This window comes from Acromyrmex echinatior, chromosome 3 (assembly GCF_024713525.1).
Source record: "Acromyrmex echinatior isolate Ae372 chromosome 3, ASM2471352v2, whole genome shotgun sequence".
Lineage (NCBI taxonomy): Eukaryota > Metazoa > Arthropoda > Insecta > Hymenoptera > Formicidae > Acromyrmex > Acromyrmex echinatior.
Genome location: NC_141854.1, coordinates 6392624 through 6404717, shown reverse-complemented (window position 1 = coordinate 6404717; position 12094 = coordinate 6392624). Strand labels below are relative to the sequence as shown.

Below are 12094 nucleotides of genomic sequence, written 5' to 3'. Positions count from 1 at the left end.
CGCTACAAGTTACTATAATCAAGTTATTTTTTTTCAATGACGCGTGCGTCAAATGACGTGCCCATAAGTTTTTAACTTTAGATGTTTTTTTTTTAATTCGAAAAAGCAGATATTTCAAAATGATATAAGATTTTTTGTTCCCCTTGACTCATTCTATGTCCCAATGCAGTCCGGACTTTACTCAAGAGACACCCTGTATAATAGTTCAACATCTTAACATTCAAACTGTAGTAACACTTCGTATTTTCTAATTTTATTTATTTTATTTATTCTTTGTATTTTATTTTATTTCATTTTATTTATTTATTTATTTTATTATTTTATTCTTTTATTATTTTATTAATATTATATTATATTGTTTTATTCATATCAAAAACGCATTTATTAAATGCGTTTTTATACAAAATGAATCTGACATTTGGCACGATATCAAACTTGTTTCCTTGCATGTACCAATCAAAAGATTGAAAATGGTCACGTAATCGTAGACGATTGACAGCATCTTCAGAATAGAAACAATTTCGTAGTTATCTGTTAAACGTCAGATTGCAAGCCAAAAAATATCTAAAAAAAAGATGGGCAAACATCAGCGCTTATTTTTAATTAATGAACTACACAAACGATGAATGTTAACTGCTTTGGGGATATATTATTATTAAATTTAAAAATTAAAAGAAGAAATTGCAAACGCCAAAAAATTTGGATGAGAAAGTAATTGCAAGAAAGAAACAAAGGAAAAAGGGTTTTACAATGTGATACAAAATGGTATCCAGTATTTAATTCATGCTCATAGCAGCAAATTTTGACCGTTTATTAATTTTACTTGTTTGCAATTTGCAAGATTCTATGTCCTATAAAAATTATTGTTGAATGATCGAAGATCTTTTTGAAGAACTATTAGACCATTACTCTTCACGTACAAAAAAAAGATACTGTAATGCGTAGCCATAAGCTCCAAGATGAATATATTGAAGTACATTCATCTTTTCCCATAGTTTTATAAACTATTGATATTATTATTATTATTATTATTATTATTTTATATATAACTTATTTATTCAACAAAAATTTTAATGTCCGAACAGTAAAGAAGAATGAACTGAGGAAGAAACTACATTTTACTAATTATGGTAGTTTCCTTATTATATTGGAACAGGATTTGAAGCAAATAGTTCTTCTTCAAAAGTCATAGACGGTACTCACATCAAGATTCCATCTCCATGTGTTAATCCAGAAGCGTGTATCAATCGGAAAGGTTACCATTCTATTCAACTACAGATTTGTAATGTGCACTTAACATTTCAAGTAGAAAAATCATTCCATCTGATAATATGTTTATTTATGTATACTCTATATCTTACAGGTAATTTGTCATAAAGCTCGTTTCATCCACTGCTATGTTGGACATGCTGATTCTGTACATAACCAGTGTGTGTTTCGACCAGAAATCCAAGACAGATTGAGTGATCCGACAAAATTTCCTGATGATTGTCATTTAGATGATGATTCTCCATATAAACTTCATGATAATTTAATAGTTCCTTATCGCGATGGCCACTTGACTGAACGACAAAAAAATTATAATTTCTGTCATTCTTCAGCGCGAATTAGTATTGAAAGAGTCATTGGTCTTTTAAAAAATTGATTTCGAAGTTTATTACAACGTCTTCCTATGAATAAGACTGACTTAATTGCACGTTTTATCCTTGCCTGTTGTGTCATGCATAATATTTGTATAATGAAAGGTGATGATTTAAACGTTCCTCAATTAGATGATGAAGTAGAAAATAATATATTTCGAGAAGTTGCAAACAATGTACCAATAGGTGTGATAAAATGAGATTTAATTTCTGAAAGACTCCCAATAAGACTTATATAGATTAACTACATTCAATTAACTTTCGAGGTTTTGATTAATTTTACTGAACAAGCAAACATTTTGTACCTTTTATTATAAACATTTACATAAACATTTATCGCCTCAAAGAAAACAGTAAATATTTTGATTTATATATCAGTCTTCTTACACTTTGTTTATATTGTTTACATATCAGTCTTACATCTTATTGAAGATATACGAAAGTTATTAAAGTTATTAAAGTTATTAAAGTTATTTAAGATATACATATATTAATATAAAAATAAAATTAATATTAATATTACGTATAGACATATACTGAGAGAAAGACATTGTCATATAGTACATACATATGCATTGTAATACATCATAAAAACGAACGTAGTTATAATTCAAAACGTATAAAAAGAAGAGCATAAAAACCATAATCATAAAAATTCATACGATGGTTGAATTTAATGTTAGCTATATGTAACTCTGCATTTTAAGAATATTGAATTTACTGAGGATGGCCAGATTGTGGCCGAAACGTCTAATGTTTTAATTAATGTAATGATAATTAAATATCACAAACTATAACTTGTGTGGTGGTTTTTTATGCTCTTCTTTTTATACATATGCATTGTATTAAAGGGATTTATAAGTTATAAGAATAAGTTTTCAAATAATATAAGTTCAAAATCAGGATTTAGAACATTTTATAAAATTGAAAGTCACCTCAAAATTGTCTTAAAGATACTTACAAAAGACATTTAAAAGATATTTTATATCCTTTTTGCATTTTATATTGTTTGAGTTATAATAATAACGTTACAATAATATAACGTATAATTCTGTGTATACGAAAAAGAAGTTACAATGGATAACGGCAAATTGTGAATCCTCATGGCTTAGTGTATTGTAGTATATAAAATTAAATAAAATATGAATTGTAATAAAACAAAGAAATAAAAAACTCACAAATGTATCATCACTTTTTCTCAAAAGTCCTTCGAGTTATAGACATTGATATATATTAATCGAAACGTGTTTATCCAAACGTCTATATCAATTGAATAAGTCGTCATCAGATGATGTAAACAGAATATATAAATATATAAATATATATATATATATATACAGGGTGGCATGAATATACGGCCCCACTCGTCCCGAGCAGGTAGAGTGGACTAAACTTAGTAGAAAAGTACTATTCCCTATAAGTCCTGTACTATTTTGCAATGCTCGCAATAAGTAACGAGATATTAACGTTTAAATATAGCCGAATACGCGCGTCCATCTGACTTACTATTGGCAAAGGTACGGCTCACCGAACGCGCGAGCCAAAATGGTAGAGGACTTTTCTATTCAGTTTAGTCCACTCTACCTGCTCGGAACGAGTGGAGCCATATATTCATGACACCCTGTACGCATGGTTCACATTATTCAAGCATTATTAAGAATTATATAAGCATTTAATTTTTGTAATATTGATTGCATACTCATATGTATGGTCTAAGACTTTTGAAACTTTCTATATCTAATTTGTTATATCTATATGTTTCCAGTGACGGTTATGTTCAAGCATGTATAAGTCAAAGCTTGCACTAATAATAGTAATCTCTGAAAAGTTAATAATTTTCGAATTATGTAATAAATAAGAACTTTTAAAATAATAATAATTTTAAATAATTAATAATATTTAAAATAATAATAATTAATAAGTGTCAAGGTTAATGGATTCAGCGCAGGAGTTGCGTACAGTTATTAATAAATAACAATTACTTCTTCATAATATTGGTGTCTTCTTTATTTCAAAATCTTGAACGTTTTGATTCGCTTTATAATCATCCTCGGCAATATAACAATTAGCAATATAATCCGTCCAAAACGAGTCACTCTCAGACTGTAGTGGATTCTGGAACAAAGTAATCAACATATTCATAAGCTTTAAAAAATTTGTTTTAATTTCTAACTGCGATAATTTACTTAATTTAATAATAACACGTGTCGTGAAAATATACAAATTGCAGTTATCAAACGTGTATGACCAATGCTTCCAGATGGTTGAAAAATTGAATGGTACGGCAAAAAAAGCAGAAGATTTAAAGCTTAGGTCGGTATTTGTAGTCAAATCTTAGAGGATCCGCACAATAAAAGAAATAAGGAACAGAGAACAGAGAATAAGAATTTCAACCTATCAGAAATCATGTATTATGGAATACACAGTTTCTAATAGGTTGAAATTCTTATTTTCTCTGTTCTCTGTTCCTTATTTCTTATTATCCCTATTTTTTAGGGCAACGACATCCCTAAAGGCTTAAACACAACAGGCACAGGCAACAGGGAATAACGTCCAATCAGAGCTCTGGTATGTAAGTTCGATATTATATTCCAGAGTTCTGATTGGATGGACGCGGACGCGCGTATTCGGCTATCTTTAAACGTTAATATCTCGTTAATTATTGCGAGCAAAATGGTATTACAAAATGGTAGAGGATTTTTCTACTCAATTTAGTCCACTCTATTTGCTCAGGACGAGTGGGGCTGTATATTCATGACACCCTGTATATACTATACTATCGTGTATATATTAGGTTAGGTTAGGTTAGGTTAGGTTAGGTTATACTGCGTAGACGAGATACAGATTAAACTAAAGCCATCTATTGGAAAAATAATGGATTTCTTTTACTATACCTAATATATACAGTATACTATGCTATCATGTACACATATATACTATGACTAAGCATCATTCAAAGTTCGCGCGAAAAGCAGTGATGCGAATTTCGGACCGCTTGCAGCACGATTATTAGCATGAAGAGAGTATAGACGGACGCCCACGCATGCACAAGTATACACGAATATAGACTCATTGTAGTGTATATCTTCTTATGTCCCCTCTAGTAATCGTGCTCCAAGCGACCCGGAATTCGCATCACTGACGAAAGCAAATTCAGTACCCGCGCTGGTGAGAAGGTGAGAAGAGAGTGAAAGGGAAAGCAGAACCAAATCGAAAATCGACTGAGAAGTGCAAAGCCTGACATAAAGAGAAAAAAATAGTGCGGTGTCCAAGACAAAATTGCTCCGAAAAGGCGATTTAATGCGTAATGCTGAATTGTTTGCTGACGTTCAATTGACCTCTTCTTTATGAAATCGGCATATATAATGGCAGACTTTTTGGTAATTCCAAGTCAAGACAGCTAACGAATGACAATGTTAATGACAAAGCGTTCTACTCTGCAATTCCATTAATGATTCCGAAAGATGATCAATATTGCATTTGTTGCAGTCGACTTTGGTGTCTCTTGTAGCGTTTCGAGGATGTGTGTTCTTGGCGACTGATACATTGGTGCCTCGCGAACTAGGTATGGCATTGTCGAATATAATCTTGAATTTGTGTCTTCATATTACTGCATATATTATTGTTTAATTTGCAGATATGTTTTCGTGATGTTCTTGTGACTGCCTGCTGCAGATTCATGATTTTTCTGGATTATTTTTATTCTGTCTTCCACTGGAGAAGTGATAACAATATCAAGACAAACGGAAATCAATACAGATCGTAATTACAATTAAATTCATTTTTGTTTATTATTATTAACAGCCGTTATAAGTTTATCTTTATTTAATTACAATAGAGATAGAGAGTATACATGAATTAGATATATAATGATTAAATAATGAAATGAATAACAATATAAAATAGCATGAAATAGTATAAAATGGTATTAGACAAAATTTATTTATTTTTTTAAAAGAAGTCTCGTTTCTCATCATAATTTAATTCTTTTAAAATAAGTTGCTCTTTCGGAAGAATAATCGCATACTATTTTATATTGTTATCCATTTCATTATTTAATCATTATATATCTGATTCATGTATACTCTCTATCTCTATTGTAATTATATTTTACTATGTTTCAAATCAATACCACATGATTAAATATATGTATTATTCTACTCTTATTTACGGTTATTATAATTTACTTAGTTTCTAATCAGCCTTTTAGCTGCTGTCTTTTACATGCATCTGTCGCTTTTATTTATTATCATGTTTTTATTTTTTACTACTTGTAAATAGTTGCACAAAGTTGTTATTATTATTATTAAACAGATCTAAAGAATAGAAAATGCTAAGACTTGAGAATTATTTTTCATTTCACAATTTAGGTTAAAAATATATCACGTAGTGTCGGGTAATTAGTTATATATTAGTTATATAAATGTATTATATAATATTAGTAATGATTAGATTAATTAATAAAGTATATCATCAAGTTTTTAGTGGAAATTTAAATTTATTAAAATGAATTTTCAAAGTGCAAAAAAGAAAATAAGAGAAACAATCACCAATAACCTTGATCTTAACAAATATCCAGGATGGATAACAAATGTGATCCTGAACAACATTCAAGAGATTTTAGCCGGACACCTTGCGTAATGCAAATGCCGGTAGTACTGTAACTTTCGAACCTTATAATTGTACCTAACCTTGTAGATTATCTGTAATAATAATTTTGTGAGTTTGTACATGCGTTTGGTCGAGATACTTGTTAGAGATATAAAATCTATCGCTATGTGTTCTTACTAATTTAATAATATGCTCTTTCTCGAGAGCAGTTAAGTGTTCGTAATAATGGTAGAATGTATGATAACTTATCGGAATTATTGAAATTATTTTCTACTATTGAATTATTGTTTATATTCGCTATGTTTTCGCAATTTTCGCAATTATCGCTTGTATTATTCGTATAATTATTAATGTTATCGCTAACGGAATTGATCACGGTGACACTTTTATTTATCACTTTTTATTTATACTAAATGCATTCATTTTTCCTTTTTCAGAAACAGAGTACGCGCAAGATTAACAATCAAGCCTCACATGAGGTGAGCATGTTCCTTAGAGCTATCAAGAGGGAATGGTTCTACCAGCGTGAATAAAGAATTAGCGATGTCTGGTGAACAGAGAGATCTCTCGTAAGTGCTCATAGCTAAAGCCTCGATAGAATTAATAGAATTAATATTTGTAGAATTAGTAATAATAGAATGAGATAAATTATAAGAAATAATAGAATTAGTAGATCTTTTTATTTAAGTTGTTATACGCCATGACTCATCGAGGGATGAATCATTGGTATTATTAGCGCGTAAAAGCGTTTGTTTATTAGTATTAGGCGTGATAAGCAAATCTTTAATGTTTTCTTTTATTACAGGCGAACTTGAGCAAATGGAGGTTTATTAATTTCATTTGGAGCTTTGGAGCTCAAGGTTTTGATATAGCACCAGGATACATGCAATGGAGACTTATGAGAGAGCTCGGCGACTTCTAAAAGTCGAATAGTAGATATTAAGACTTCTATTTTGTAATTAAGTGTATTAATTATTCTAATATATGTTTTATTGTTTATGCAGGTAACTAGCTGGGAGAGCATTCCAGTGGAAGAATGGAACGTGCGTTCCCCTAACTTAAGGGATAGTCTCGCAAATCAGAGCTCAACGAGGTACGTCGCAATTATCGAGTCGAAGGACATGTATTCCTTGGGACCTAATGGTTATTAGTATTATTAGAATTATTATTAGCCAGCGAGACTATCCCTTAAGTTAGGGGAACGCACGTTCCATTCTTCCACTGGAATGCTCTCCCAGCTAGTTACCTGCATAAACAATAAAACATATATTAGAATAATTAATACACTTGATTACAAAATAGAAGTCTTAATATCTACTATTCGACTTTTAGAAGTCGCCGAGCTCTCTCATAAGTCTCCATTGCATGTATCCTGGTGCTATATCAAAACCTTGAGCTCCAAAGCTCCAAATGAAATTAATAAACCTCCATTTGCTCAAGTTCGCCTGTAATAAAAGAAAACATTAAAGATTTGCTTATCACGCCTAATATTAGGTGTTGGAATTAATTCGTAGCGTTTTTTTAATGAAAGAATGTTATTTATTTCACATGAGCATTAAAAAATACATTAATGAAAGTACTTCCCATCACTTTCTACTACTTTTGACCATCTTTCGGGCAGTGAATGAATACCGCGTCGGAAGAACTGTTCATCTTTAGATGAAATCCAGGAATCGAACCATTTTGTACAATCTTCGTAAGATGTGAACTTCTGCTCGCACAAGCTATGAGCTAATGATCGAAACAAGTGGTAGTCGCTAGGTGCAATATCAGGAGAATACGGCGGGTGCGGTAGCACTTCCCATTTAAGTGTTTCCAGGTATGTTTTTACCGGTTTTGCAACGTGTGGGCGAGCATTGTCGTGCAGCAAGATGACTTTATCGTGTCTTTCGAAGTATTCCGACCGTTTTTGCTTCAATGCACGGCTCAAGCGCATCAGTTGCCGTCGGTAGAGATCTCCAGTAACGGTTTCATGCGGTTTTAGCAGTTCGTAGTATATGACACCCTTCTGATCCCACCAAATACAGAGCAGGAGCTTTGAGCCATGGATATTGGGCTTTGCCATTGATGTTGATGGTTCGCCGGGCTTAACCCATGACTTTCTGCGCTTTGGATTGTCATGGATCCACTTTTCGTCACCGGTAACAATCCGATGCAAAAAACCTTTTCTTTTCTGCCGTTGAAGCAGCAGTTCGCACGTGAGAAAACGTCTCTCAATATCTCTTGGTTTCAATTCATATGGGACCCAATGTCCTTCCTTCTGGATCATGCCCAAACTTTTAAGACGTTTTTCCTATTGTTGAGAAGTCAACTTCCAATGACGTAGATAATTCTTTAAGTGTTTGACATGAGTTTTCATTGAGCAGTGCCTGCAAATCGTTATCTTCAAATTTTTTCGGCTGACCAGGTCGCTCCTTGTCATCCAAGTCGAAATCACCAGCTTTAAAACGTGCAAACCACTTCCTACACGTTTGCTCAGCCAGAGCATGTTCACTATACACATCCAAAATACACATCTAAAATACGATGAGCTTCAGCTGCACTTTTGTTCATATTAAAGTAATGAAGCAAAACTCCCCGCAAAAACACTTTATCTGGCACAAATTTTGACATATTCAATGAATTATACAGTATTGTTATTTATGATTTCAAGAAAGGTTATGTACGGCAAATGACGTCCTATGATAGATGTTTACAATGTATACAGAACTATAGGTAACAACGAAATAGTGTACTGCTTGTGCCATCTCTTGTAAAACGCTATGAATTAATTCCAACACCTAATACTAATAAACAAACGCTTTTACGCGCTAATAATACCAATGATTCATCCCTCGATGAGTCATGGCGTATAACAACTTAAATAAAAAGATCTACTAATTCTATTATTTCTTATAATTTATCTCATTCTATTATACTAATTCTACAAATATTAATTCTATTAATTCTATCGAGGCTTTAGCTATGAGCACTTACGAGAGATCTCTCTGTTCACCAGACATCGCTAATTCTTTATTCACGCTGGTAGAACCATTCCCTCTTGATAGCTCTAAGGAACATGCTCACCTCATGTGAGGCTTGATTGTTAATCTTGCGCGTACTCTGTTTCTGAAAAAGGAAAAATGAATGCATTTAGTATAAATAAAAAGTGATAAATAAAAGTGTCACCGTGATCAATTCCGTTAGCGATAACATTAATAATTATACGAATAATACAAGCGATAATTGCGAAAATTGCGAAAACATAGCGAATATAAACAATAATTCAATAGTAGAAAATAATTTCAATAATTCCGATAAGTTATCATACATTCTACCATTATTACGAACACTTAACTGCTCTCGAGAAAGAGCATATTATTAAATTAGTAAGAACACATAGCGATAGATTTTATATCTCTAACAAGTATCTCGACCAAACGCATGTACAAACTCACAAAATTATTATTACAGATAATCTACAAGGTTAGGTACAATTATAAGGTTCGAAAGTTACAGTACTACCGGCATTTGCATTACGCAAGGTGTCCGGCTAAAATCTCTTGAATGTTGTTCAGGATCACATTTGTTATCCATCCTGGATATTTGTTAAGATCAAGGTTATTGGTGATTGTTTCTCTTATTTTCTTTTTTGCACTTTGAAAATTCATTTTAATAAATTTAAATTTCCACTAAAAACTTGATGATATACTTTATTAATTAATCTAATCATTACTAATATTATATAATACATTTATATAACTAATATAACTAATTACCCGACACTACGTGATATATTTTTAACCTAAATTGTGAAATGAAAAATAATTCTCAAGTCTTAGCATTTTCTATTCTTAGATCTGTTTAATAATAATAATAACAACTTTGTGCAACTATTTACAAGTAGTAAAAAATAAAAACATGATAATAAATAAAGCGACAGATGCATGTAAAAGACAGCAGCTAAAAGGCTGATTAGAAACTAAGTAAATTATAATAACCGTAAATAAGAGTAGAATAATACATATATTTAATCATGTGGTATTGATTTGAAACATAGTAAAATATAATTACAATAGAGATAGAGAGTATACATGAATCAGATATATAATGATTAAATAATGAAATGGATAACAATATAAAATAGTATGCGATTATTCTTCCGAAAGAGCAACTTATTTTAAAAGAATTAAATTATGATGAGAAACGAGACTTCTTTTAAAAAAATAAATAAATTTTGTCTAATACCATTTATACTATTTCATGCTATTTTATATTGTTATTCATTTCATTATTTAATCAGTATATATCTAATTCATGTATACTCTCTATCTCTATTGTAATTAAATAAAGATAAACTTATAACGGCTGTTAATAATAATAAACAAAAATGAATTTAATTGTAATTACGATCTGTATTGATTTCCGTTTGTCTTGATATTGTTATCACTTCTCCAGTGGAAGACAGAATAAAAATAATCCAGAAAAATCATGAATCTGCAGCAGGCAGTCACAAGAACATCACGAAAACATATCTGCAAATTAAACAATAATATATGCAGTAATATGAAGACACAAATTCAAGATTATATTCGACAATGCCATACCTAGTTCGCGAGGCACCAATGTATCAGTCGCCAAGAACACACATCCTCGAAACGCTACAAGAGACACCAAAGTCGACTGCAACAAATGCAATATTGATCATCTTTCGGAATCATTAATGGAATTGCAGAGTAGAACGCTTTGTCATTAACATTGTCATTCGTTAGCTGTCTTGACTTGGAATTACCAAAAAGTCTGCCATTATATATGCCGATTTCATAAAGAAGAGGTCAATTGAACGTCAGCAAACAATTCAGCATTACGCATTAAATCGCCTTGTCGGAGCAATTTTGTCTTGGACACCGCACTATTTTTTTCTCTTTATGTCAGGCTTTGCACTTCTCAGTCGATTTTCGATTTGGTTCTGCTTTCCCTTTCACTCTCTTCTCACCTTCTCACCAGCGCGGGTACTGAATTTGCTTTCGTCAGTGATGCGAATTCCGGGTCGCTTGGAGCACGATTACTAGAGGGGACATAAGAAGATATATACACTACAATGAGTCTATATTCGTGTATACTTGTGCTGCGTGGGCGTCCGTCTATACTCTCTTCATGCTAATAATCGTGCTGCAAGCGGTCCGAAATTCGCATCATGCTTTTTCGCGCGAACTTTGATGATGCTTAGTCATAGTATATATGTGTACATGATAGCATAGTATACTGTATATATTAGGTATAGTAAAAAGAAATCCATTATTTTTCCAATAGAGGCTTTAGTTTAATCTGTATCTCGTCTACGCAGTATAACTAACCTAACCTAACCTAACTAACCTAATATCTACACGATAGTTCAGTATATACAGGGTGCTCATGAATATTACAGCCCACTCGTCCTGAGCAAATAGAGTGGACTAAATTGAGTAGAAAAATCCTCTACATTTGTAATACCATTTTGCTCGCAATAATTAACGAGATATTACGCCTTTAAAGATAGCCGGAATACGCGCGTCCGCGTCCACCAATCAGAACTCTGGAATATAATATCGAACTTTCATACGAGCTCTGGTGGACGTTATCCCTGTTTGCTGGCAGGTTGTGGTTAAGCGTAGGGATGTCGTGCCTAAAAATAGGGATAATAGAAAAGGGACAGAGAACCGAAAAATAAGATTCAAACCATTAGACAAACTGGATTCCTAAGAATGTTCGCTAGGTGAAATTTTATTCTCTTTCTTTTCATTTTTTTCTGTTCGGCTCTAAGCTTGACTACAACTACGAACCAAGCTTTAATCTTGCTTTTTTGCTCCTCACCGTTTAACATT

The 12094-nt window shown here is 32.0% G+C and overlaps 3 long non-coding RNA genes across 5 annotated transcripts; 1 reads left to right on the top strand and 2 right to left on the bottom strand.

Annotated features, from left to right (window-relative positions):
• Positions 1-3311: 3311 nt before the first annotated feature.
• On the bottom strand, positions 3312-4101 carry LOC105151686 (uncharacterized). 2 transcript variants are annotated; one of them, XR_846849.2, is made up of 3 exons: positions 3827-3988; positions 3623-3755; positions 3312-3460 (listed from the first exon to the last, which is right to left on the bottom strand). It is a non-coding gene; the product is annotated as an uncharacterized LOC105151686 (long non-coding RNA). The 2 variants fall into 2 exon arrangements; XR_015544678.1 differs by having other exon boundaries at positions 3623-4101.
• Positions 4102-4538: 437 nt separating this feature from the next.
• LOC147910169 (uncharacterized) lies at positions 4539-6190 on the top strand. The gene is made up of 3 exons (XR_015544679.1): positions 4539-5020; positions 5130-5205; positions 5278-6190. It is a non-coding gene; the product is annotated as an uncharacterized LOC147910169 (long non-coding RNA).
• Positions 6191-9174: 2984 nt separating this feature from the next.
• Positions 9175-11352, bottom strand: LOC105151687 (uncharacterized). Of its 2 annotated transcripts, XR_846850.2 has the most exons (4): positions 11023-11352; positions 10838-10913; positions 10641-10765; positions 9175-9359 (listed from the first exon to the last, which is right to left on the bottom strand). It is a non-coding gene; the product is annotated as an uncharacterized LOC105151687 (long non-coding RNA). The 2 variants fall into 2 exon arrangements; XR_015544680.1 differs by lacking the exon at positions 9175-9359 and having other exon boundaries at positions 10545-10765.
• Positions 11353-12094: the final 742 nt, after the last annotated feature.